The 27225-nt window shown below is 41.3% G+C and overlaps 1 long non-coding RNA gene across 1 annotated transcript; it reads right to left on the reverse strand.

Annotated features, from left to right (window-relative positions):
* Nucleotides 1–323: 323 nt before the first annotated feature.
* Nucleotides 324–19829, reverse strand: LOC115780846 (uncharacterized). Its single transcript, XR_004019996.1, has 3 exons — nt 19783–19829; nt 1973–2170; nt 324–459 (listed from the first exon to the last, which is right to left on the reverse strand). It is a non-coding gene; the product is annotated as an uncharacterized LOC115780846 (long non-coding RNA).
* Nucleotides 19830–27225: the final 7396 nt, after the last annotated feature.

The following is a 27225-nucleotide window of genomic DNA, read 5'->3' on the forward strand; positions in this document are numbered from 1 at the left end:
ATATTAAATCAAACCCTCTGCGTTAGCAGAGCAGTTGCTGCAATTTGTCGGGTTTTTTTCTTATACCAAAAACTTGAGTATTTTTTTTTTTTTTAGCTTTTTAAAATCAGCTTTTTTTGAGCTGATTAACCTTATCTTGTTTTGTTAGTGGCCCTGAAAGTTTAATTTGTAGCAGCTTTAGAAAACACATGAAAAAGACAAAACACAAGCAAGGTTTGTCAAACAAAGTATATTTAAATAAAGCCTATTTCCATATGTTTTCTTAAGCTGCACTGAAGTGTTTGATGGGGCACAAAAGTTTTTTATCAACACACTTTCTTACCACAATGCACAATGCAACTGTGGCTTCCTCAATCTGTTTCCTCTCCTCCTCAGCGACAGCCACTGAAGCCCTGTCCTCTGCTTGAACCAAACCTATACTCTTTTTACAAGTCCATCAAATGTCTTGATTGGCAGAGTCTAGATTTAAAGCAAAAGGAGAAAAAATACAAATGAGTCAGTGAAGCTTTTAGTGGAACCAAGCAGTTTTGGCCACATAGAGCTGACAAAGTACATCTAAAATACATCTAAATTTAAGTGGAGATCATGGACAAGCCAGTCTGATGTCTGTAATTTACAAGAGTTTACATACATATATATATGTATATATAATTTATAAAAGGAGTCAAAGTAAATGTCAAAACTGAAGTATTTCCTTGACTCAAAATCCACCCGATCCCTGTAAAACGCCCAAGTTTTGACAGTGATTCCAGTGACAGGTCTTTTGATTCCATCCATCCATCTTCTTGTGCTTATCCGGGGCCGGGTCGTGGGGGCAGCAGCATAAGCAGAGAAGCCCAGACTTCCCTCTCCCCAGCCACCTCCACCAGCACATCCGGAGGGACCCCAAGGCATTCCCAGGCCATCCAAGAGATATAATCTCTCCAGCATGTCCTGGGTCTGCCTCAGGGCCTCCTCCTGGTAGGACATGCCCAGAACACCTCACCCAAGAGGTGCCCAGGAGGCATCGTAGTCAGATGCCCGAGACATCTCAACTGGCTCCTTTTGATGTGGAGGAGCAGCTGCTCTACTTTGAGCCCCTCCCAGCTGGCCGCACTCCTCACCCTATCCCTAAGGGAGAGGCCAGCCACCCTTCAGAGGAAGCTCATTCCTGCCGCTTGTATTCATGATCTTATTCCTTCGGTCACTACCCAAAGCTCCTGACCATAGGTGAGGGTATGAACGTAGACTGACTAGTAAATTGACAGCTTCGCTTTTACACTCAGCTCCCTCTTCACCACGACCGCATCACTGCAGACGCATCCCAAATCCTGGCTGATTCTCATGCCAGCTGCTTCGCACTCGGCTGTGAACCATTCCACTGTGAGCTGGAGGCCACCCCCTGATGAAGCCAACAGGACCGCATCATCCACAAAGAGCAGAGATGAGACTCTGAGGCCACCAACGTGGAAGCCTTCCACCACTTGGCTACGCCTAGAAATTCTGTCCTTCAAAATTATGAATAGAATCGGTGACAAAGGGCAGCCCTGGTGAAGACCAACACCCAAAGGAAACAAGTCCGACTTATTGCCGGCAATAAGGACCAAGCTCTCACTGTGGTTGTACACGGACTGAATGGCCCACAACAACGGGCCAGACGCCCCATACTCCCGCAGGACCTCCCACAGGATACCCTGAGGGTTGAATGCCTTCTCCAAGTCCACAAAGCACATATAGACTGGATGGGCAAACTCCCATGAACACTTGATTATCCTTGATTGTTTTGATTCCAGCTGAAAAAAAAAACTACTTTGAGTAATCATTCCAAGGGAGAATGCTATATCAAAATTAACTGTTTTATTAAGACCATTCACTTAAAGCACGTTTTAAAGTTTTGATGTGCACTGAATATTTTTGTCTTTATAAAACACAAGGCTGACCTTAAAGCTGAGAATAATTAAAACAAACAGAGAACTTTAAATGATTGACTCACCTGGTGTTGTTGATGGTGTCATCTCAGACACCCTCTTGGCAACAATCTCGTCTGCTTTGGATGCCTTCGCCCTCTTCCACACACATTCCTCATCGCTGGGAGACACATTCTTCTCCACTCAAATCAATAACGCTGCCATATGATGGCACTTGTCTTTGCCAATCGGGCACTCACAGGAGCTGAACCTTTTAAGTCTTCCTGTACATGGGAGATCTCTGAGGTCATCCAGTTACCTTTTATTAGATGTCCCAAAAACTAGGTTAAAGCACTGGGGTGACCGGGCCTTTTCAGTGGCAGCACCCCGACTCTGGAACAACCTCCCTTTAGATCTTCGATTAACTTCCGACCAGAGAATCTTTAAGTCTAAGCTAAAGACTTATCTTTTTAGACAGGCTTTTAATACCATGTAGTGGAATGGCATTTTCCTATTTTCCTTTTTATTGTTGTTCTTGTGTATTTTTTCTGTGATGTAACTTTTATTGTACTTTTTTGATGTAACTTTTACTGTAAAGTGCTTTGGTCACCTTAGTTGGTTGTTGTTAAGCGCTATATCAATCAATCAATCAATCAATCAATCAATCAATCACTGACTGACCTTCAACATGCGCCTATATTGAAAGCCAGTTCATACTGGCAGTGCTGCTGTGTGTACTGGTACCCCTGTAGCTAGCCACAGGGAAGGCAGATAATGTCAGCTAGGCCAATATAACTAGCTCTCCAAAACCTCCCTGTTATTTAGATTTCCATTTCCGTTTACATACACTATTATAACTGTGCTGTAATAATAGTGTAAGAAATACATCAGCCAGTGCAGGTTTTTCATCTTTAAATGTCAGCTAGCTTTCATGGATGCCTGAGAACGGATACACTGACCACTTTATCAGAGTTAAAAGAATCAAGGCCCTTTTTGTGTCTCGCTAAAGAAAGATGTAATAGTGAACAAAGTCACCGGTTCTGCCATTGCTGTTTATTTAGGAGCATTTGGACCTGGAAATGACAGCAACGTCGCCGGTGAAGTTGGACATAAAGACTTTTGGTCATGGCAGAACAGCCCTCTGCCCAGGCCTATCTACAGTAAACACTTTCCAATTACTCGTTACAAGTTCATCTCATTTCATTTGACAAAAATATCTATTTAAAAAAATAGCAATACAGTCGAGCACAAACAAACACATTCAAGCATTCGTCAAAAACTGCTGGCTTCTGTCCAATCTGCAGCTGTCAGCCATCTTGATTAAATAACTTCAGCCTAACTAGCAGCAGCCCTGCTTCCCTTAAGAGCATGTTTGATATTTATAAACAGCATGCATTTTAATCTAGCTATAAAAGTTGTCCAGATGTCCTGACTCTCCAAAAGAAGCCTCTTAAACCTCTCTCCAAATTGCTAGCAAAGTGATCATCATAAAAATAGACCACACGCTCACACACATGCACCAGAAAATCAACCAGTCTAGACCGCAGGGAACAAAGCTAATGAATGTATTCCGTACTATCAATCTGCAGTTTCTCCAAGTGTCTGTCTGTGTGTGCGTGTTATACACTTCAGTCTTTTTATTGCCGCTTTTCTATCCTCCCTCCCACTTTATTTCATCTGTCTCTGTTCCTTCTCTCTCCTTCAGTCAGTCCGCCGCATGTGTCAGACAGCTTTCCTTCGAGTTCAGCAGACGAAAAAAGGCAAATCGTTTTATCACCAGTTTTTTTCTTCTCTTCTGTCTCATTTCCTTTTTTCATCTCTCTCTTTTTTCTGCCGCTCCCCCCATTGCTCTCTCTCCATTTCCCTCTCTCAGGTGTGATCTGTGTGGGGAGTCACTGTCTAGACAACCGATTATACCGAATAATGAGGGAGAGGGAGGGAGGAGGGGATAGATGGAGCATTAAATGGGAGAGAGAGAGGGAGGAAGATGAGAAGGAAGAGAGGCAGAGTGCCAGACAGAAAGAGAGAAGTGTAAAGGAGAGGAAAAGTAGGAGGAAAGGCAATAGACAAGGGACTGGAGGTAAGAAAAAGCTGGAAGGAAGTATGAACAGGAGAGGAAATAAGAAGGGAAGAGAAACAGTAAAGAACAAATGCAATAGGAGAAAGGTTTAAAGAATAAACCAAAAGGATGGTTTAGAGGAGAGAGGAGGAGAGGGTGGAAACCAAAGAAAGAAAGAAAGAAAGATTAAATGAATGAGCCAAATAAAGACTAAAGGGAACATATAACACACACACACACACACACATACAGACTAAACACCACTGAGCCAGAACAGAGACACAGTCTGATCTGCTGTGTTAGAAAACCCTATCAGTCACACAGGCTTTACTCATTCTGTGCGTATGTGTGTGTGTGTGTGCGTGTCTTAGCTTTGCGATGAGTAATCAACGAGTCCAAAAACCTCCCAGACACACACACACACACACACACACACACACACACACACACACACACTGTAATAGGCTTATCCAGCGCTGCAGTTTCAGCCCTTAAAATTGGACTTTTTTCTTTGCTGTTTAGGATGAAAGAATATTCTATATCTGCTAAAACAATATTGACTTCTAAAGAAATCTTCCTACGCTTATGTGTGCGTATGAGAGTCCATTTTAATTTTGACTATACACATAACTGCAATGAGGAAAAGATAAATATGAGTGAGACAGGCAGCCGGGCAGTGAGACAGTCTGCATCACAGTCTATCAGCCTTGGATGGACAGGATGAAGCAAACATTTCTTTGGGGGTTTATGGCCTTGTGTGAAAAAAATATAGCCATCATTTCAATTAGGCCTCTCTGTTGCAGTGGGGACCCCAATACAGAAGGAAAAAAAAAAAAAAAAGCTGTTAAAAAAAGCTGAAAAGTTGAACCAAGCTTAACTTTTGTCGCAGTGCGGTTAAAATAATCCCCTGCTGACAGACTTTACATTGGGGTGACGTTACAAATATAAAACTGGGGAACTGGGGAGGTTTTACAAATATGAAACTGGCATGAAGTAAAAACTTATTACAGAAAGAATTAAAAACAATGTTGTTTGTAGCCCCCTTCATGAATCATCACCTAATTGTGATGGATGGTGTTTGTGTCTCAGTAATCCCAAGGGCTATGTTGTCTGGGGGCTTTTGCCCCCTGGTAGGATTGCCAAGGCAAATTGGTCCCAGGTGACGGCCAGACGAAGAGTGATTCCAATGACCCTTATGGCAGACACACAGTTCAGTTCAATTCAATTGTATTTATATAGCGCCAAATCACAACAAACAGTCGCCTCAAGGTGCTTTGTATTGTGGGTAAAGACCCTACAATAATACAGAGAAAACCCAACAGTCAAAACGATCCCCTATGAGCAGCACTTGGTGACAGTGGGAAGGAAAAACTCCCTTTTAACAGGAAGAAACCTCCAGCAGACCCAGGCTCAGGGAGGGGGGGTCATCTGCAGTGCTGAGGGACACAAAGAGAACAGTTTACTCTGCCCCGGATAGGGTTACCAGGCCCCCGCCCTGGAGCCAGGCCTGGGGAGGGAACTCAAGGGAGAGTCCCTGGTTGGCGTGCCTTAGCTTGTGGGGCCCAGCCCGAAGAGGACACATGGGCCTGCCCTCCTGTAGGCCCACCACCCACAGTAGGCACCATGGTGGTTTGGTGCAGTGTATGTCGGGCGGCAGCCGAGGGCAGAGGCCCTGGCGGACAGATCCCCTGTTATTGAGACTGGCTATTGGGACATGGAACATCACCTCTCTAGTGGGGAAGGAGCCTGAGCTAGTGCGCGAGGTTGAGAGACACTGATATAGTTAGGCTAACCTCAACACATGGCCTGGGCTCTGGAATCAGTCTCCTGGAGAGGGGCTGGACTCTGTTTCTGTCTGGAGTTGCCCTTGGTGAGAGACAGCAGGCTGGGGTGGATATCCTTGTATGCCTTCAGCTTGCTGCCTGTATGTTGGTCCTGACCAAATGACAGTTCAGAGTACCTGGCCATCTTAGAGAAGTTCAACAACATCCTGAGGGAGGCTGAGGTCATCGAGTCTGAATGGACCATGTTCTGCATCACCATTGCTGAGGCTGACTCAGTAGGATAAAGCGGTGCTCTACCCACATGGTGTATAGTGCGGGTGGGGTGCTGCAGACTTCAAATGAGGATATAGTCAGGCGGTGGAAAGAATACTTCAAGGACCTCCTTAATCTCACTGAGACTCCTTCTGTAGTGGAAGTAGAGTCTGAGGGTGAGGTCACTGAGGTAGTTAAACAACTCCTTGGTGGCCCCTGGGGTGGATGAGGTTTGCCCTGAGTTCCTGAAGTCTCTGGATGTTGTAGGGCTGTCTTGGTTGACATGTCTCTGCAACATCGTGTGGCGATCTGAGGCGGTGCCACTGGATTGTCAGACTGGGGTGGCGGTCCCTATCTTTAACAAGGGAGACCGAAGGGTATGCTCCAATTATCAAGGGATCACGCTCCTTAGCCTCCCTGGGAAGGTCCATGACAGTGTGCTGGAAAGGTGAGTTCGTCTGTTAGTCGAACCTCGGATTCAAGAGGAACAATGAGGTTTTCGTCCTGTTCACGGAATCCTGGACCAGCTCTTTATCCTCTTAAGGATATTCAAGTGTACCTGGGAATTTGGCCATCTAGTCTACATGTGCTTTGTGGACCTGGAGAAGGCATTCGACCACATTGCTGGGGTGGGAGGATGGGGTGTCTGGCCCGTTATTATGGGCCATTCAGTCCCTGTACAACTGCAGTGAGAGCTTGGTCAGGGTTAGAAATACAGCCATTCAGGAAGGGCTCAGAGGGGAGCCACATTGAAAGGAGCCAGTTGAGGTGGTTCAGGCATCTGATTAGGATGCCACCTGGATGCCCCTTGGGTGAAGTGTTCTGGGCATGTCCAACCAGGAGGAGGCCCTGGAGCAGACCAAGGAAAGATTATATGACTCAGTGTTCCCCTAGATAAGCTAGAGTAGGTGGCTCAGGAGAGGGAGGTTTGGGTTTCTCTGCTTAGGCTGCTGACCCCGCGACCTGGCCCCAGATGGATGGATGGACGGATGGATGGATGGACGGATGGATGGACGCATGGATGGACGCATGGATGGATGGGTTGTTTGTAGCTGGAGGACTTACTGCTCCATAGGAAAATGTGTGTGGGAGAACTGAGGAAATAGAGACATTTGGTTGCAGTATTGTGAGTGACCACTTGAAAAAAAAAAATCAAGCAAAGCTGAGTTGTGAAACCTTTAAATATACACAGATCAAGCATAACATTATGACCACCTGCCTAATATTGTGTTGTGATGTTCTGAAGATGCTCTGACCCGTCATCTAGCCATGACACTTTGGCCCTTGTCAAACTCACTCAAATCCTCACGATTTCCCATTTTTCCTGCTTCTAACGTTGAGGACAAAATGTTCACTTGCTCCCTAATATATCCCGCCCACTAACCAGTGCCATGATGAAGAGATAATTAGTGTTATTCACCTCACCAGTCAGTGGTCATAATGTTATGCTTGATCAATGTATACAGATATTAATAGATGGGGACGGACAAGAATGGACAAGCACGACTGTCCAGAGAAACAGCTGCATCCCACAGAAAATCTGAAGCAAACAAAGAAAGAGCAGTCTCAGGTACCTGCCTGGCAAAGGTTAAAGGACTTAAAATTTTATGGAGCTGGATCCTCCCAGACAGGCGTACATGAAGGCAATCAGAACATTCAGAGACTGCACCTATTAAAATGCAAACACCATACCCAGTTTAACAGTGGCCATGGTAATCTCTTTGTGGAATGTCCACAGCGCTCCTGCTATGGTTGGATAAGCCCCTAAAAATGTCCTACTCTTTAAATTCATATGCTGGATCTTGTGTCAAAAGGGACGACCTTTCAACTTGAAGTTCAATTTGGTAGAAGAGGAAGAAATTGCAAGCAGACAAATCAGTAAGTCGAGCTGATGGTGAGTGAAATTTTTTTGTGTGCCAAAAAAAATGGAGGCGCATAATGATATCAAACATAAAAATAAACATAACAACTGTATGGTGCATTTCTTTTTTAATAACTAGCTTTTAGATACTGGTAAGGCTTAGAGGTAGGGGTGTGGCTGCTTTGAGTGGCAGGTGTGCCAAGACTGGGAGCTAAACTGGACTTCTTATCTATGCCTGTGGTGGTAGTGCCTTTGGGCCATTTTTAATTGAATTATGGCTTGCTGTGTCCTACAGCCTGTCCAATAACTCTGAGCTTCAGTTTGGTGACTGAAAATCAAGCACTAATTCTTAGTAGTAATTAGCAGGTATCTTTTTGAAGCACCGGTACAGTTTATGGAAGTAGTTTACTGAAGCTAGCCTTAGCTGACAACAGCTGTCTACTCCTCCATCCATCCATCCATCCATCCATCCATCCATCAGGGCTATCAAATTATGCCGGCGGCAGGCGCATTTTCCGCCTACTCCACCACTCTGTGCCATCTACTTTTTAATTTTCCTAAAAAAAAATTCTTTGTGCCGTCTGCATCTCCATTTCCAGCGCCATGTGGACGCACGTGGCAATATTTACGTTCTTTCAATCTGAGCCATTTGATTGGTTCACGACTGGCATGTGACTATTCATATCGTCTGCTGCCGTCATGGCTTCGGTCTCACCTGCTACTTTGGCATACCCCCCCTGCTACTCCACAACAATTTGAAAGCCCTGATCCATCCATCCATCCATCCATCCGTTTTCTTCCGCTTATCCAATTCAGGGTCACAGGTGAGCCGAAGCCTATCCCAGCTGCCTACCCTGTCAGCAAAAACAGTAAGATTGAGTCCAAAACCAAAGGAGGACATTAGGGTGGTTACAGCCATCTTTTAAAAACAATTTATGAATGGCACACTCAAGAGTTTACCTCAGGATATTAAACTTAAACTGACACTGAGGGAAATGGCAAAAAAAAAAACCCCACCAATGCTTTGATCACATTCATGGCCTGATGCACCGTCTCCAAGCTTGCAGACTATGAGCACTGCTGTTTGGTCATAGCTAGAACCCAACTCTTATCACCAATGTTACCATAGTTCATTACCAAAGATGATATCTGCTCTATGCACAAGGTTGAGAACAGGTCTGGGATCTTAAAGGGTATCAGGTATGACTTTTGCTTTTTATAGACACAGTCTATACACTTAACACTGTATATATTCACACATAAAATAGTCATATATGCATGTAGTACAACTGTGTGATTTATAATTGGTTTAGGTTTAACATATTAGGCTTTCTTTTTGGTATAATTAACAGCAATCAGGCAGCAATTGCATTATAATGTAAGTTGTATATATGTCAGGCAGTATGACAGACAGGCAATTGAAGAGGAAGTTTTTTTTTCCTTATAGGGACAAGTAGGAAGATAGACAGACAGGAAATTGAGAGGCATCAAATCTGTCACACAGTAACCAGATTAGTCTGATTATACAATAACATCATTAAATCTGCCACACACATCTCAACACACACGCACTGAATTAGAAACCAAACCCACCATGCTCTTTGTGTGTTGTTTGTGCTTGTGTGATATGTCCAAAGATTGTTCATGTGAAATCTTCTTATGCAGTGTGTCTGTAATTGTGTGTTTCAGTGTCTCAGTCTGCCCTGGTTTAAAATTTTAGGATTAAAATAAGGCATTCATGATGTGTGTGCATGTGTGTGTGCTGGCCTTCCTCCTGCTGCCTTTGTATTTCTGCCATTCACCGGAGACACCACCACAAAATGGTGACTTCACAGATTAAAATGTTTAATTTTAAAATCCAAATACAGACACACACACATATCCTTTTGTGTGTCGTCCTACAATAAACATGCATCTGTTAATTTTCTGAATGCTTATCCAGCTAGTGTCGCGGTGGAGCTGGAGCCTTTCCCGGCTCACAGGGCTAACCAACACCCTACAAAGCTGTTTAAAACAGCTTTAATATTTTTGTCAATAAAGACCAAGAAGTGTTTTCCAGATTCATAATAAAAATAATAATACACAACATGTCTGAAGTTTGTCCTCATTTAATCACAGGGTGTTTTTTAATATTAGTTTGCATCCACATTGAACATTAAGCAGTTTACTGCTGACAGTTGGAGGAGAGTTTTACATCATCTGGTTCCTATGTTAAGCTTTTAAGAGGAAAAACAAAGTTGATTAAGCTATGCATTAAGTTATTTAAGCTATCGTATTAAATTAATAAAGACAAGATGTCTTATAATCTGTCTGATTCACTTTAATAGTTGACTGAGCACAAGAAACACTGGCAGGGAGTTCTCAGGTTCTTTAAGTCAGTGTCAGGAATGGTCACCTGGTGGGCCTCGAAGGTAATGCAGGTAAAATGTCATTTACAATAAAATGCTACGTCGAAAAGCAAAACCACGAGATTTAAATTGCATGTTTTTCTTCATTATCTGCCCTCATTTGATGCAGAAGGTGGGGAAACAAGTGGGGAAGCTGTCAGGTCAGATGTGAGTGGCAGTTCTGACCATTCTTCCAGAAGCAGATCTGTGAGGTCAGACGCTGATGTTGGAGAGAAGGCCTGGCTCACAGTCTCTGCTCTAATCCATCCCAAAGGTGTTCTATCAGGCTGAGGTCAGGACTCTGTGCAGGCCAGTCAAGTTGTTCCACACCAAACTGGCTCATCCATGTCTTTATGGAGCTGCTTTGTGCTCTGGTGTGCAGTCATGTTGGAACAGGAAGGGGCCATCCCCAAACTGTTCCCACAGAGTTGGGAACATCAAATTGATCCAAATGTCTTGGTATGCTGAAGCATTCAGAGTTCCTTTGACTGGAACTAAGGGGCCGAGCCCAACTCCTGAAAAACACCCCCACACCATAACCCCCCCTCCACCAAACTTTACACTTGGCACAATGCAGTCAGACGGGTACCGTTCCCCTGGCAACCACCAAACCCAGACTCTTCCCTCAGATTGGCAGATGGAGAAGTGTGATTCATCCCTCCAGAGAACACGTCTCCACTGCTCTAGAGTCCAGTGGCGGCGTGCTTTACACCACTGCATCAACACTTTGCATTGTTCTTGGTGATGGAAGGCTTGGATGCAGCTGCCATGGAAACCCATCCATGAAGCTCTCTACACACTGTTCCTGAGCTGATCTGAAGGTCACATGAAGGTTGGAGGTCTGTAGTGACTGACTCTGCAGAAAGTTGACCCCACTCTGTGATTTTATGGGACCTACCACTTCATGGCTGAGCTGCTGTCGTTCCCAGTCACTTCCACTTTGTTATAATCCCACTAACAGCTGACTGTGGAATATTTAGCAGTGACTGGACTTGTTGCACAGGTATCATCCTATCACGGTACCACGCTGGGATTCACTGAGCTCCTGAGAGCGACCCATTCTTTCACTGATTTTTGTAGAAGCAGTCTGCATGCCCAGGTGCTGGTTTATACACCTGTGGAAGTGACTGGAACACCTGGATTCAATTTGGATGAGTGAGTGAATAGTGGGTACTATAGTGTACAAGTTTTTCATTCGAGGGCAGCACAGTGGTGCAGTGGTTAGCACTGTTGCCTCACAGCAAGCAAAATGTCAACAAGAAGGTCCTGGGTTTGATTCCACCTTGGCTGGAGACTTTCTGTTTGGAGTTTGAGTGGGTTTCCTCCCACAGTCCAAAGACATGCAGTTAGTGGGGTTAGGTTAATTGGAGATTCTAATTTGCCCACAGGTATGAATGTGAGTGTGAAGGGTTGTCTGTCTCTCAGTGTTAGCTCTGCAACAGGCTGGTGACCTGTCCAGGGTGCAGCATCCTCTTTGCTACAGATTTTACTTGGTGACAGGGAGCTACCCCCAGCAACCACTCACAAAATGAAAACACAAAGAGGGAAATATTTAGTTTGGTGTGGTCTCTTAGTCAATCTCAGTTCAAACAGTGTTTGATTTAAAGTTTTGCTGGTCAAATTGGCCCTCGGCATTCTTAATTGGAGAAGGTACAAATGCACAAATATTAAATCTTCAAAGTTCAAGTCCAGCAATTGCAGAGCATTTTGAAGTCTAGCTATTGTCCACTTGATGCATGCAAGTGGACAATATTGGCTCCCTTTTAGTTTTTGTTTCTACTGATCCCTGTGAAAAGTTATCCACTAAATTCTCCACTGCATTCATTAGTTGGTTACTAACTGGAGAGCTCAAATATAAAGCCAACTTAAGCTGAAGAACCTGGTAATAATTCTCTGTATACAAGTAGATACAACGTTACTAGAGACAGTATTCTTTGTCACCTTGTTTTTATACTGTGGACAGTGTAAAAACACATTTTAAACATTATTAGTATAAAAATATTGATTAGAGCCACTTTAAGATCATGTGCCATTTTCTGATTTGCAAAAATAACAAGTTAAGGTCACGTGTCCTGGTCCTGTTACAATCGTGGCTCTTCATATATGTGGAAAATAAAGCCTTATGACTCAGTTTAATTTGTCTGCAGTTTGAGATTTTCTTCAGCCTTGTTTCAAAATTTGCACTGCATTTAAAAAGGGTTTGCTGACTGATTATATTTCTGTTGATGTGTCCCGCTGAGAATAATAATAGAAAACCACTTTTTGTTACTCGAGTTGGGCTCTTTAGTCTGACGTGACCCACATTTACCCCGATGTGCACTCGGATCCGTAATCTCGAGGTTGTCTCTGTCTGGTCTTCAAAACACAGTCATGCAAAATGTCTCTGAACAATGCATACATATGTTTCCTTGAATACAGCATAGAGAGACATATTTGAGGCTTCAGAGGCTGAAAAAAATACAGAATATGGTGATATAAAATTGTTAAGTTTATGTGTGATTTTATGTTGCATTTGTTTATTTTATCATCTCGCTTCTTTTCCATGGGATTTCTCTCCACCCTTCCCACCTCACGCCCGGTTCCCTCATCCTCCCTTTCTCTCTTTGTTTACAACACAATCTTTTCTCGACAGAGGACATTTTTAATAGTCTACTGCATCTAGCCTCAAACAGAAGTGGGGGAGCAGGGGGTGGGCGAACGAGCAAGGAAAAGACGAGTGTAGACAGAGGGAAGAGAGAGAGGGAAGTAAAGGTGGGGGGCAGAGAGAAAGACAGACAGAGGGTGAGATAATGAGATAGAAAAAGGATGAGAGAGGGAGAGAGGTGGATTTGTTATTCTTGCAGGGTGTTGCACAGAGACACAGACAGACATTACCTCACACAGCTGCAGCAGTGAGAAGAGAGGTGACAGTGTGTGTGTGAGTGTGAGTGTGTGTGTGTGTGTGTGTGTGTGTGTGTGTGTGTGTGTGTGTGTGCGTGCAGCCAGACGGGAATCTGTTTATAATATCCTGGAGCACAGATTTTAGTCAAATGTCAAGCTTTTATCAAATGTTTTTTTCTTTTTCACACAGCATAAGAAAGAGATTATTCCAGTTTATTTCAATATTGGTTTTATTTATATGGCTCTGTCCTTTTCATATCTATCAGTTATGATTGAAATTTTACCATTCTGCACCCTTTAAAAAACAGAAGGGAGTATTTACCTACAAGGCTGATAAATCCTCACTGTGCTCACAGGAAAACTGTGCGCACATGGTTTGCTGTTATGTATAATACAGCTGTCAAAGTAATAGATTTTGAACACATGATTATTGTGGTCAAAGAAAAATCAAAATATAATGGCAATTAAATGCATTAATAAAAAAGTAAATGATGCAATGATACTACCGATCAAATTAATCTTTAACCTTGTCCCTAATTTAGCAGATGAACAAGTCAAAATATGAGTGTAGGGATGTGGAGATGGAGGCTGTGATCTTAACTGTACAAAAAGAACAAGTAATTAATAAAACTCCATTTTGGCTAAAATCTGGGCTTTGCCTGCCATCTTACTCACTGTGGTTCAGCTGTGGTTGGCCAGTCACAGTTTCAGCATCAAACAGGAGTGGGGGAGCAGGGGGCGGTGCACTACTGCAGAGTCAGAGTTGCTCTCATGGATTCGGATTTCTGGCAGGAGGTTGGAGGTAAGCGCTAAAGTGGTGGTCTAATTTGTTACACCAGTGCTCCATAACAGAAAAAATTACTTTAATTTACTGATTTTTAGGAATAGTACAACAATGCTGTTTAAATCAAGTAAGATAGAAACAATAAAACATTCATTGTCTGAAGTTTGCATCAACTTCTAAGCGCTGAGCTTCAGGAAGAGCAGATTGGATATACAAAAAAATGATTATTGTTAAAAAGTATCTGTGTAGAAAATGATCTTCAATCTGTTTCTTTGAATATTTATGCCATACATCAATGGCTTCTTTTGGCATATTTCCATACAGAACACAGCTCAGCAAAGGCTTTGGGAGAAATTTGGGAGTGCAGCACCATTAAGAGTAAATTATTCTTCTTGTTAATTCACTGAGCAACCTAAAGTCAAGGTTATGGTTGATGCTCCTCTACTCTACTTAAGTATTTATTTTTCTGACTACTTTTTACTTTTACTCCCTACATTTTTACACAAATATCTGTACTTTCTACTCCTTACATTTTCAAAACAGACTCGTTACTTTAGGTTTAACTAAAGTAACGAAAACAAAGTTTTTATTTCCGGTCACTGCGCCTTCAAACATCAAACCGATCTGAGTTTAAATGGAGGAAGAATGACACATAAGGGACAATCATACTGGTGTATCCATCCCCGAGGTTTATCGCATGTGAAGAGATTAAAGAGGCAAAACCATATAATTTATGTATCATTCACAGTGCTGTACTCAGGGGTTACAGTGGGCCGGATCAAGTGCTGATGTCTGTAAGTTGTGCTCGCAACTTACAGACATCAGCATCAGCATCTTCAGCATCTTAGCTAGCGCTACAGAAGAGGAGCAAAAGTAAAGGCAGTAACGTGTTGCAGGTAATTTCAAATGCAACTTTTCTAAATGCGCAACAAATATCAGCAAACACACAAAGGGTCAGCAGTTTGTCACACAGTGTTTCTCTTAGCTAAAAGCACAGCTGCTGTATTTCCAGGGAGAGAAAAGAGAGAGAAGTTCACTCAGAGATGGAGAACTAGGACAGGAGAGGAAGAAGAGAGGTTACAGTTAAAGGTAAGGACTGCTCAGTGACATCTGATAAACCGGAAATTTAAAGCTTACATTTTAAAATCAGATCTTGGATCTGTATATGATGTAGTGTTTTTATTCATATTGTGAAACATGCTGTCAAAACAAACTGAGGTATCCTAACTTTGTGTTATTCAAGGATTGCATGAAAATACTGCAGTTTAGTGCAGGATAAACAGGTTAGTTTGCAGTAAGTGCTGTGTTGGACTGGTGCACAGCAGCTGTGGTGTTCATGGTTACATCAAGTGTAGCAGAGATGAGTTTGAACCTAAGCTGATGATGCTGAGATTCATTCACTGAACTCCACCTTTATACCAACTGTATACTGTCAGTATAAAGACAGTATAAACAGTATTCTGTCAGTGTAGGGGATGGAAATCAGCCACAAAAAGCTTGTGAAATACTGGGTTACATCTTATTGAATTCAGTTGTGTAAATCCACAAAGAGCAGTAAACCTCAGAGCAGGAGCAGCTGATCACAGCTGCACACAAAAAAAATCTACTGGAGCTCACAGCAGAAATTATTGTGTGCTGTGATTCATTTCCCCATGCCAAGGAACTGCAGCCGATCTTTGGGTCCCCCCACCTGCTGTTTCCCACTGTAACCCCTGATTATACTAATCTGAGGCAGTGTCAACCCCTACATTGCAGACAACAGCAAAAATAGCTTTTTTAAAATTCTTTTTTTGCTGCTCATGTTCTACATAACAGTCTTCAAGCTGAGTGCAGTCATTAGAATTAGAGTTTGGATTGAAATAAAATATGCATTCTCATGTGATAATATTGTTTTATCATTACATTTGCATAGCATGAGGTTCAGTTAGCTTTCAGTTAACAAAAATAGCTGGTGGAAATATCCTCCAAAGAGCTACTTTTACTTTCTTATTTTGAGTACATTTGAGAGCCTGTACTTTTACACTTTTACTCGAGTAAAGAATCAATACTTTAACTTTTACCAGCGTATCTGGACTTCTTCTTAAGTACACAATGTCTGCACTTTTGCCATCTCTGGTCACTGCTCACACAAACTGTGACAGTAACACAGCCTTATAAAGCAGCACTTATACTCACATTATTAAGTACACCTTGCTAGTACCAGGTTGGAGCCCCCATTTGCCTTCAGAAATGCCTTAATTCTTCATGGCATAGTTTATAAAAGGTACTGGAAACATTCCTCAGAGATTTCTGTCCATATTGACATGATAATATCACACAGTTGCTGCATGATGGAGATTCCATGATGTGAATAAGCTGTTCCACCACATCAAAAGGTGCTCTAATAGTTTGAGATCTGGTGAGTGTGGAGACCATTTGAATATAGTGAACTTACTGTCATGTTTAAGAAACCAGTTTGAGATTATTTGAGCTCTGTGACATGGGTGTGCTATCCTGCTGGAAGGAGCCATCAGAAGATGGGTACACTGTGGTCATAAAAGGACGGACGTGGTCAACAACAATACTCTGTTAGGCTGTAGTATTTAAACAATGCTCAGTGGGTACTAAGGAGCCCAAAGTGTCCCATGTTTTCCCAGCATTCCAGCATTTTGGTGAGTGTGTGCAAATTGCAGGAGCAGCATCTGCTGTGATCAAATGCTGCTGTAGCTCATGCACTTTAATGTCCAATGTGTTGTGGGTACAAAGGTGCTTTTCTGAAATATCTTGCATACCCAAAAATAACTGCTGTTCACTGGATATTTTCATGGTCAGGACGTCCTGACCATGTTTACATGCTTAAATACACTGAGTTACTGCCATATGCCTTCCTGATTAGATATTTGCATTAATGAGCAGTTTAACCTGGCCGGTGAGTATACATGCATATACGTCTTTAAGGCTTCAGCCTTCATCTCAAGCGTTTTAATAGAGGTATTACACAGTTGTACTTTTTTCCTCTTTAATTTGTTGAAATCGTAGGCAATGTGTTTAGCCTAAGGTATTTGTATTATATAATTTTATATTATTATATATTGTTATATTGCATTATATAGCCTATAAAATATGCCTGCCCTGAAAAATAAAGAAATATCTGTTTAACTTCGAGTGTTTCTTTTCCTCGTTTGCAGCCGCTTACTAACAATCATGAATTAGGATACGGGCCCAATGTGTGAAGAAAGTATCATGAAATAGATTACTTTAACATACTTCGCTTTTAAAATGGAGTTGAGTAAAATGTATATTTTTTAGGCTATAAGGATTGGCCAGCTTTTCAAAAGATGATTCACAACATACCTACTTTAACTCTTAGACACGGCATTATAAATTTGCTGTTGCCAGAATGGCAATGACCAAGTCGTAGTGCATTACTCAAGGCCCTGTGTTATGTCATATTATAGTGTAGTACGGTAATTAACTTTTCAATGACTATTACAGCGTTCCACTGGTGGAACGTGTGCATTGTGGAGATATAGTGCAACAGATGTCGCCACGACCGTATTGTTTTGCACCAGCAATTGTAAAATAGTTTGGTATAATTCCATGTACAATGCAGGAATATTCAAATTATATTTGTTAAGGGAGTGTTGAGGACCAACACCGCATAGCTCGAGCACTCGAATGCCGAAGCCAAAGTTGCCCCCTACTGGGCATAACAGGACATAGCTGGAAAGCTACCTCTACAATATCAAAATAGGTTAAGCCCAACACAGGCTACAGAAGGCCTAATTAAAATAAAAAAAAAAAAAAAAAAAAGTTTTTCCCGGGAAATGGCTCGTCTTTTCCCAGGATTTGATTCATGTCATTTTTGGGAAAAATATTAAACCCTAGTAAAAGCTCAGCAATGAAGCTCCTTTAAAGTTTCCCCCCTTGTTTCCAAATTGAGGATGTCCTCCGGTGTCTGACAGGAGAAAGTGCAATCCACAGGAACATTTGGGTCTTGTGGGTTGCAGGTTAGATCTTCCAAAAATAGGTCTCATTCCTACCCTTCCTGTGGATGCTTGATCAGCCTAAAAGTCTATAGGCTGGTTTATGCCTTTGGCTTTTGTTCTCAAGCTATTCCTCAGCAGTTTTTGCAGTGTAGCGGCACCTTGCCCCGCAGAGGGAGGCTGCAGCCACTGGCAAGTGTTGCTAATATTTAGATGCGTAGGCGGTACATGTTGCTAGGCAGTTGCTAGGCAATATGATGACATCATAAAATCTGATATAGATGAGAACCTTCAGGGGTACCTGTGTGCCACGCTTGGTTGATCATCTTTGTAATTGTGCAGTATTACAGTAGGATTGAGTGTTTGTGACTTAGGCATCAACTCCTGTACTACATGTCAAACTGTGCTTAAGTAAAAAAAAAAAAAAATTAAACCCCAAACTGATATTGTTGGTTTGTGGATTGTCATAGTTCAGCTGTGCAGTGGGCAGAGTAGAACCCAAATGCAGGACTTGGAAAACAAGGAATGAACTTAAAACTTTACTGCTGGCAACTCACACGTAAGGCAAAACTTCCACAATGCAGGACAGGAGCAAAACAAACTGAGAACTAAGACTACCGGGAAATCCACGGAACAGGGAGGCGTACAGCAAGAGGGAGGACAAGACAACAAACAGAGGGAGAATCAGACAATATATCCACGCACCACGTAATCAGGGAGATGGGAAACAGCAGGGAACACAGCTGAAACTAACTGGGGAAAACAAGACAAGGGAAGCAAAACTAGACACTGTGCACAAGAGACGAGACACTATCAAAATAAGACAGGAAGTAAGAACACTGAAGCACAGACAAAGATCCAAACTCGACACAAAGATATAACAGTAACCCAACACGGAGACAAGATGTCACACCGAAGACGCTAAGGATGAAAACAGAAATGAGACCAGGACAGACTGAACACCAAAGGGAACTATAGTCAAACAAAGAACCAAAGGTTAGAGGAAAAGAAACTCTGAAGCGCTAGAAAATAGAAACACTACAGAAAACCATGCACATAAATTACCTCTCAAACCCCAAAACTCAAACCTCCGGGTCCAAGACCCATGGACTATGTCGGCATGTGCAGCACTTTGTCTGTTAACATGAAAAAGAACTACATAAATGCAGTTTACCGCCTATTCCCTCCTAGCATTTGAGAGGCAGCAATCATTACAGTGGGAGGTCTTATCAGTGATACACTAGGAGAGTTTATTTCAGACATTTGAATGTTGATTTCTACAGTTTCTTATTATCCTGCTGTATATAACAAGATAATCAGGAAGTAGATGTGCCAATCAATTCAACATTCATTTTATATCATGCGCTTACATAGCAAGTATATTTACTGAAGTATTTTACTTAGTATACATTTTTGAAGTTCATTAAGTTCATGATGCCTTATACAGGTATACGTAAGAGGGAATTACTGTATTTTTTTACTTTTATCTGACAGCTGCTTTAAAGATCTCAAATGTATAATAAGTAAAGTTAATAACAACCAAGCATTATTAAAAGCATGGTGACAATAAAGTTTACGCCACCTCAGCCAGCTATGATTTTGCTATTTCCACTTTAATAGTCTTTCTCCTGGCAATATGTAATCTGAACATAAGTGCAATTTTTCATTGTACTTGAAACAAAGTATTTGGTAGTTTTATTTGAGTAAACGATATCACCGCAACACGCCTTAGCCGTGACTGTCGAGGCTGACCTGAGTTCCAGTTCCTACTGTGGTTTTAACCTTAAACCCTAATCCGAAACTAACCCCTTGTAGACGTCAACAGTTTTATTCCCTTGCGTTTCTGTTCTTCAGAGGATATTTGATTCCCATAAAGGTAGAAGCCCAAGAACACACACACCCATAACCACACACACACACTTACATGGAAGAGTGGGACTGCTCAAGCTGCTGCTTTTCAGTACAGGGCTAAAGTCAGATTAGTACTAGTCTGTCTGTCTGCTTTCACAGAGAAACACAGTTAATCCCTGTTTAATCCCACCTGCAACGGGATTGGCCACTGCCTAAGACTCTGACGGCTATTACCTCAAACACAGGCATAAGACTGAGACTTCTGTACACCTGGGCTGAGAGACGTAAGCAGATGCAGGGAAAGAGGGATGTAAAAATGTTTATCTTTGTCTCGGATGTTCTGTGTTTGTCATGTTTGCCAGTGATACATTGAATTTACAAAGAAGCAAAGAGGCAGGAGGATAAGTGGACAGAAAATGACAAAGTGAGGGATTTGAGGTGATTGAGGTGAAGAAAAGATGTAGGGAGCCTAAAAAAAGAAAGCAACAACGGGAGAAAGATGAGTATCTATTATATCTGTAGAGGTACAACAGCTTGTACTTTTGAGAGGGGGTATTTATTTGTACCCTTGTGGTTGGTACCTAATGGAGGCAAGTCTTAACTCATCTCTTAAAACTGGTACAGAAGGGATCCATTAATTTCTAATTATTTATTCATACCTTTGGAAATGGCATTTATATAGCACGTTTCTTGGCCTGCTGACCACTCAAACCTCGATCTAATGTCTGCTGAGAACAAAGGCAGCGTAGAACCTTCTTACTGTGAGACCGCTGCAACATTGTGCTGCTGCTCAGAATGTGTTATAGGAAGGACACACTGAAACCTTAAAATCTAAGAATAAAATAACTATTTGGCCAAGCACACTTTATGTACCTTTTTAAGGGGCTGTATAATACTGATATGTTTCCAACAATTATGCTGGATGTCGATTTCCATTAATTAAACCTACATGTGTACATTCATGTGGATTTTACTCATAGAGGGAGAAATGGACTCTCAGGACTGGCAGCCCGTTTACCTGCAGAAAGGACTTGCTGATGGAGACAGTGTACAAAGTATGTGGCACGACCAGTTTGGGGGCTATTCTTACTTTCGTGCTGTTGTTGGCTGTTTAGCCAGTCGTGGAGAAAAGTGAAGTTATAACATGCAAAGAGGTGAAGTGAAACCAAGTGTTAAAAACAATGAAAACTGCTCACTGCAGTCACAGTCTGTGCTTTTCATGCTGTATTTTTTTTTTTTATCAAGGTTCTCCCTTTCCCGGTACACACTGCTGTCACTCCCTTCCCTGTTCTGACCCACTTGTCAACCAATCAGCACTCAACAACAAACAGCATCAGAATTTTGGAGGACTGACTGCACGGAGCACATTTGCAGTGGGTGAAAAACCCTCTGTATACGCTGTCATGACACAACAGCGGTCCACAAATTACACACTACTTTTTTAGCTTGTTTTTTTTTTTTCTTCAATAATGCATTGAATCAATGTAACTGTGCATTTGCTGAGGTCCAGGTTTATCGCTACGCAACTTTTTTTTCCTCCACAGGGTATGTACGTTTGTAGGTCTGTGTGTGGGGAGGGAGAAATAAAGAGTTAAGGACAGACAGGTAAGCCATTTTACAAATAAAAATTTGATTAGATAGTAGAACCACAGACCTAAAGAAACAGTATCCATCCACTTATGGTTACTTACGGTTCAGAGGAGGGGGCGTAAGGGCAGTAACGTTTTTTAAGTGGCAGGTCATTTCAAATGCAATATTTCTTTCAGTTCAACAAATATCAGAAAACAAATTGTTTCCTTGCAATTTGTCACACAGTGTGTCTGTTAGCTAAAGGTACACCTGCTGCATTCCCCAGGGAGAGAAAAGACTGTGAGACAATGTTACTCAGAGATAGAGAAAGATGTAAGAAAGTCAGGACAAGAGAGAAAGATGAGAGATTATTTTTTTAAAGGTAAGGAGTGCTCAGTGACATTCGATAGACTGGAAATTTAAAGCTAAGTGTGCTAACTGTGGTTTGGTCTATGATAAAAGCACTATGCTGCACTGATGCAGAGCAGCTGTGGTGTTCATGGTCAGTGTGAGTTTACATCAAGGGAAACAGACATTTAAATTAATGATGCTGATAGATTCACTCTGTGCATTCTACCTATATACCAGCTTTATTCTGTTTAGGGGTCAGAAATCAGGCACAATGGCTCATGTAACATCTGCTTATATAACATCTGAATTCAGCTGTGCAAACCCACAAAGAGCAACACAGCTCAGCTGATCACAGCCTGTACACAAAATCAAGTAGAGCTTTTTCCTAAGTCTCCACACTGCACCACTGCAAAATACACTACACTACACTCATTTTCCTATTTTGGTATGGGGGCAAAGTCACCCATCTACAATGTAAGAAATAGCAAATAGAGCTATTTTTGAAATCCTTTTGTTTTTCTCTGCTTGAGTTCTGTATATCAGATTCCCCAGCCGTGTGAATTCATTAGAATTAGTATTTAAGTTGAAATAAAATATCTTTTCCTTTGTATTAATAATTTTATTTATTATATTAATATGGCAGGTGGAGGTTCAACCTTGAACAATCTTAGCTCATAGAAGAGCTACTTTTTGTATATTTCAGAGTCTGTCCTTTTTCACTTTTGCTTGATTAAAGAAGTAGAATCAGTATTTCAACAGTAAAAGTTTAAATACTGATTAGCATCCGTGCTACTAGTTAAATGAAGGATGTCTGTACCTTTGACAATTCAGCCTTTATGACTTTCAAAGTATAAATGCAATCGCAAAAAGCTCATGTTACTTCTGTGTTCAGCTTGATGATGTTGTGCAACCTTCATAACTTCTGTACTCGCTGTACTCCAGAAGTATTGAAAACGAGGCCAGCCCCTTTGGATTGGCCTCAGACAAAAGGTGCTACCTTCTGAACTGTGCATCAGATACAGATGTAAATACCTGGAAATAAAAGCTGAGATTATAACCTTTTTGTCTCATATAGATTTTTTTTTATGTCAAACCCAAATGTTTTCAGTCTACAGCAAAATTAAAGGGGTTGGCCTTGTAACGGTTGCTGCGGTAGGCAAGGCAGGGAGGACCTCAATGCAGGACGCAAGGCGAGAGCTGTATTGGTACTTAACTTTTATTGTTCAAACTTAGACAAGGCTGGTCTGGGGCCAGCTACAAGAAAACGAAATACTTGAAACTCAAAAACTCGAAACACACAGCAGGAACGTCAACCTAAACGTTAACAATGACTTGGACCCGACAAAGACAAAAGCAGACAATAAATACACAAGGGCTAATGAGGAGAGTGGCAACAGGTGGGATGACAGCTGACCACAATTACACAGATGAGACGAGGGGAAGCAAAACTAAACACAAAACACAAGGAACACGAGACTATCAAAATAAAACAGGAAGTGACCAATCATAACACACACGCAGACCTAACACAAGAAAACCTGACATAGGGAATCTAAGCATCACACAAGGAAACAATGAGAAGGGAAACTAAACACAGAAGGGACAAGACACGGGAACAAAATAGACACAGGAAAATAAACGAAGGGAAACCTGAATAACATAAAACAGACAGAACACCCAAACAACAAACTGAGAAACTAAACTGTAAGAAGAACCAGGAAACAACCCGAACAGTAAAACAAAACAAAACTATACAAAAGGAAATAAACACACTGGGCCACCGGCCCACAACCATGACACGGCCTCACTGTTCCAGTATTTTTGGAAGTGTAATATCAGACAAGCAAAAAAAGAACAAGTTTTGAAATAATACACTCAAGTGCATGACACAGACTAACAAAAATGAACCTTCTTTGGCCAAAAGCTAAAACAAAACAGAGAATGAAGGCACAAAGCAAATGAAGGAACATCCAAAGTATGACAGACAACACGACAAAGAAAGGACTACATATAGACAGAGGGTTTATTATACAACAAGACACAGGAAGTAACAGGTGAACACAACGCAGCTGAAACAAAATGAGAGTCGGGCAGGACAGAAAGGAAGTAAAACTAAGACACATGAGGAAAGTAATCTTCATAGTGCAACAGTATGTAACCAAAAGATAAATTACACTAAGACATGAAGACAGAGTCAGGAAACAAGGAACATGCAGAAAACACTAGAAACACAACAAGTACTGCAAACAGGCACCAGAAGCACAAAAAGGCTGAATCCAGGTTTTATTCCTGAGGTTCACTTTGTCATGACTTAATGGGATACTTGTACATTATAGAGCCCTCACAACTGCGTCTGCAGCAGGCAACAGCATAGCAGTTCTGGATGTAAAGAAATTCCAGGTGACTAAACAAATTTATATTTCACAATAATTCCCATTAGTGTATTTAAAAAGGCATTTAACAGCAGAATTTTTGACTTGTCACTGGAGAAAGAGCACAGGTGAAAAATATCATTAACAATGGCTGAGCTGGATCATATTTCCCCAAAAAACCCAGACAGTGAGCCTTGACTACACAATACCAGGACCCTGAAAATGGCTCACTTACATGGAATGCAGTTCTTTGTAATGTTATCAGCTATATCCCTGTTTATGTGCCAAACTTTTTGCTGTGAATAAAAGGTGGTCTTCACACTTTCAGAAACGCCAAGAAACTCCAGGTTTTTCAAGCAACCAGCTATTCAACAACTGTGCCACATTTACATTTTCATTTTCTAGACTAATTTGCAAGAAGAATGTTTTGAAAGAAATGTAATACAAATGAGTTAATGAACTTATATCAATTAGGAAAGTGTTCAAATAGAACCTGGAGGTTAATTTTTGTCTATAGTTGATTCAGTGCTTTAAAATTGAAGTAGTTATCAGTTTTTTTTTTTTTCATAGCTGTATATCAAATGACTCTTGGTGGATTAATTACAGTGAATATACAGTTAGGGAAAGTATAAATTACGCCAACTGAAAAAAAGGAGAAGTGCAGCAGAACTACCCAGGGAGAAATACAGTCTACTAAACTAAAGTTATTTAGACAAAGTAGGTGCATATATCTGTTTAAAAAAGTAATTGACAGTCTCTGGAGCTTATATTGACAGTATAAATATAATATATACAGTGTAAGTATTGTTAATATGTCATACATAAACAATAAATAAAATAACCCATTAAAGTAATGCTAGCTTTGGTTTCCTATTCAATGTCTCTCAGTTAGACCCCTTCCCTTTAGAAACTGGAGTCCAGGTGGAGGTATGGCACTGAACAACACTGGTCATGCAAAAACCTCTCCGAACCATTCCCAGTACTTTGGGAATGGTTCGGAGCAGCCACCCTTCTGCACATGATAATTTCAACTGGGTGATGATAGCTGCCTGGACATGCCTTCATAACAGTCAGGATGAAAGAAATGTAGACGGGTTTGCCAAAAGGGATTCAGTGATGAAATGGAAGCAATGAGAGGATACAATTGTGGTCAGAAGTTTACATACACTCATAATGGGAATGAATGTCGAGGTAATTTGGGGCTTTTGAAGCTTTGTTTGAACTGTTCGTTTTCCAGGGTGGAATGATTGTACAGAATCCACCTTTAATCACCTTAAAAAGAAGAATTGGATACACAAGTTTGAATTTATTTTGGATTTTCTCTAATCCACACATGGTCAAAATTATACTTACAGGGTGAAATACATACATGCACTCACTTAAATATTTTAATAAGTGGTGTTGAAAGCACTACAGTGTCTCTTAACTTGACAAGGCTAAGGCCAATCACTAACTTCTCATGATTAAGTACAAGTGGGAGTTTCTCTTTGCCAGCATAAAGAAGACCAATACTCAGAACAATGGGAAAGTCCAAGGAACTCAGTGAAGACCTAAGAAGGAGAATTGTAGATTTACATTGGGAAGGTGTCTTGGAGACATTTCTAAACAATTGCAAATTCCAAGGTCATCAGTTCAAATAACTGTACTCAAGTAAAAGTTATTCAGCTGTGTCACCACTTTGCCGAGGTCTGGAAGAAGACCCAAACTGAAACTGGAAGTTGCTGGTACATAAGCGTCACTGTCTACAATAAAGAGAATTTTACATTGCAAAGGACTGAGAAGGTGCTGACCAGGGTTATAATAGTTTTGGATTTTACATTATAGTTTAGTTTTAGTTAGTTTTTACTTTTTTTTCTCTAATTCAGTTAGTTTTAATTAGTTTTCAGAGTGGTTTTGCTCGTTTTTATTAGTTTTTATTTTTGGTTTTATGCTTAGTTTTAGTTAGTTTCAGTATTAGTTTTAGTATTTTCATACTTAATCAGGTACCCTTTAAAGAAATAAATTCAGCAACCAACTGTTCACAGACAGCAGAACTACATGCTAAATGTGTGTAATATTAAGGACACACATGAACATCAACAGGGAGAAACAAAGAACAATATGAACTCCAAAACTCGATAAATTCTACAATAAACTCCCAATAAAGTTCAGCCTCAGTGCAGCAGATTAACAACAGCTACATGTGGTGTTTGACAAAAACAAACTCCTTGAAGGAGTCAAAGCTCAAATCCAGCTGCATCCTGATGTTCTCTCCACCTGATGCTGCTTCTGTTTTGGAGCTAGCTTGGTTAGATGCTCACTGATTAGACTTGCAGGGTCTTTGCGGCCTCTGTAGCCTACGGAAGTGTCCGACCTCATGTCCGCATTTATGCATGTATAGCTGGATTGCGTGTGTTAATTACCTTGTGGTTGTGTGCTGGGGTTTTTTTGGTCCTCGCTCTTTGTGCTCAGTTTTTAGGGTGCAAACATATTTGTCCCTGTTTTTTCACTTTCTTCATTCCTTCACGTCCATTCCCATAGTTTCAGCAGCTCCCTCCAGGAATTTGCTGACATTTGTGAGTCCTTATATTGATGCTTTGATTATTAGTCCTGATTGTTATTATCTGACTGATAAAGTAGCCGGAAACGCACAAGGACTAAACACAAAGTTGTGGCTGCGTTGACCCGACGAGTAGTCACGTTTCTCTGGAGGTGCAGGCCGGGTTGCCTTGTAGGATGAGAGCGGTTTCCGTAGCTGCCTTGTGTGCGCTTCTCAGGTCTACTTTGATGTTGGTGTTTTTTTCCTGACTAAGAAGTGTTCCGTACATCATCCACAACATCATCCACAACAAGACACTCGCTGCTATCTGTGCTATCATAGTAAAAAAAAAAAAAACACCACATGGGACTCTCTGAGGAGCAGCGCGGTGTGCGCACGCACGCACATGCGCACCCATTTGCCCGACGGCGTTCCGAGCTTAAACTCGGAGAGAGGAAAAAAATGATTTCATATCAATCCACAAGACTTTTTAAAAAAAAATAACAATATCTATAATTTCAGTTAGTTTTAGTTAGTTTTGTAAACTCACAATTCAGTTTTAGTTAGTTGTCGTTTCTTCCTTTTAATTTTAGTTTTTATTTATTTCAGTTAACGACAATGTTTTTTCAATTTCAGTTTTCGTTATTTCGTTCGTTTTCGTTAACTATAATAACCCTGGTGCTGACCAATAGACCAATTAGTCTCT

This window comes from Archocentrus centrarchus, chromosome 5 (genome assembly GCF_007364275.1).
Source record: "Archocentrus centrarchus isolate MPI-CPG fArcCen1 chromosome 5, fArcCen1, whole genome shotgun sequence".
In the NCBI taxonomy this organism is placed as follows: domain Eukaryota; kingdom Metazoa; phylum Chordata; class Actinopteri; order Cichliformes; family Cichlidae; genus Archocentrus; species Archocentrus centrarchus.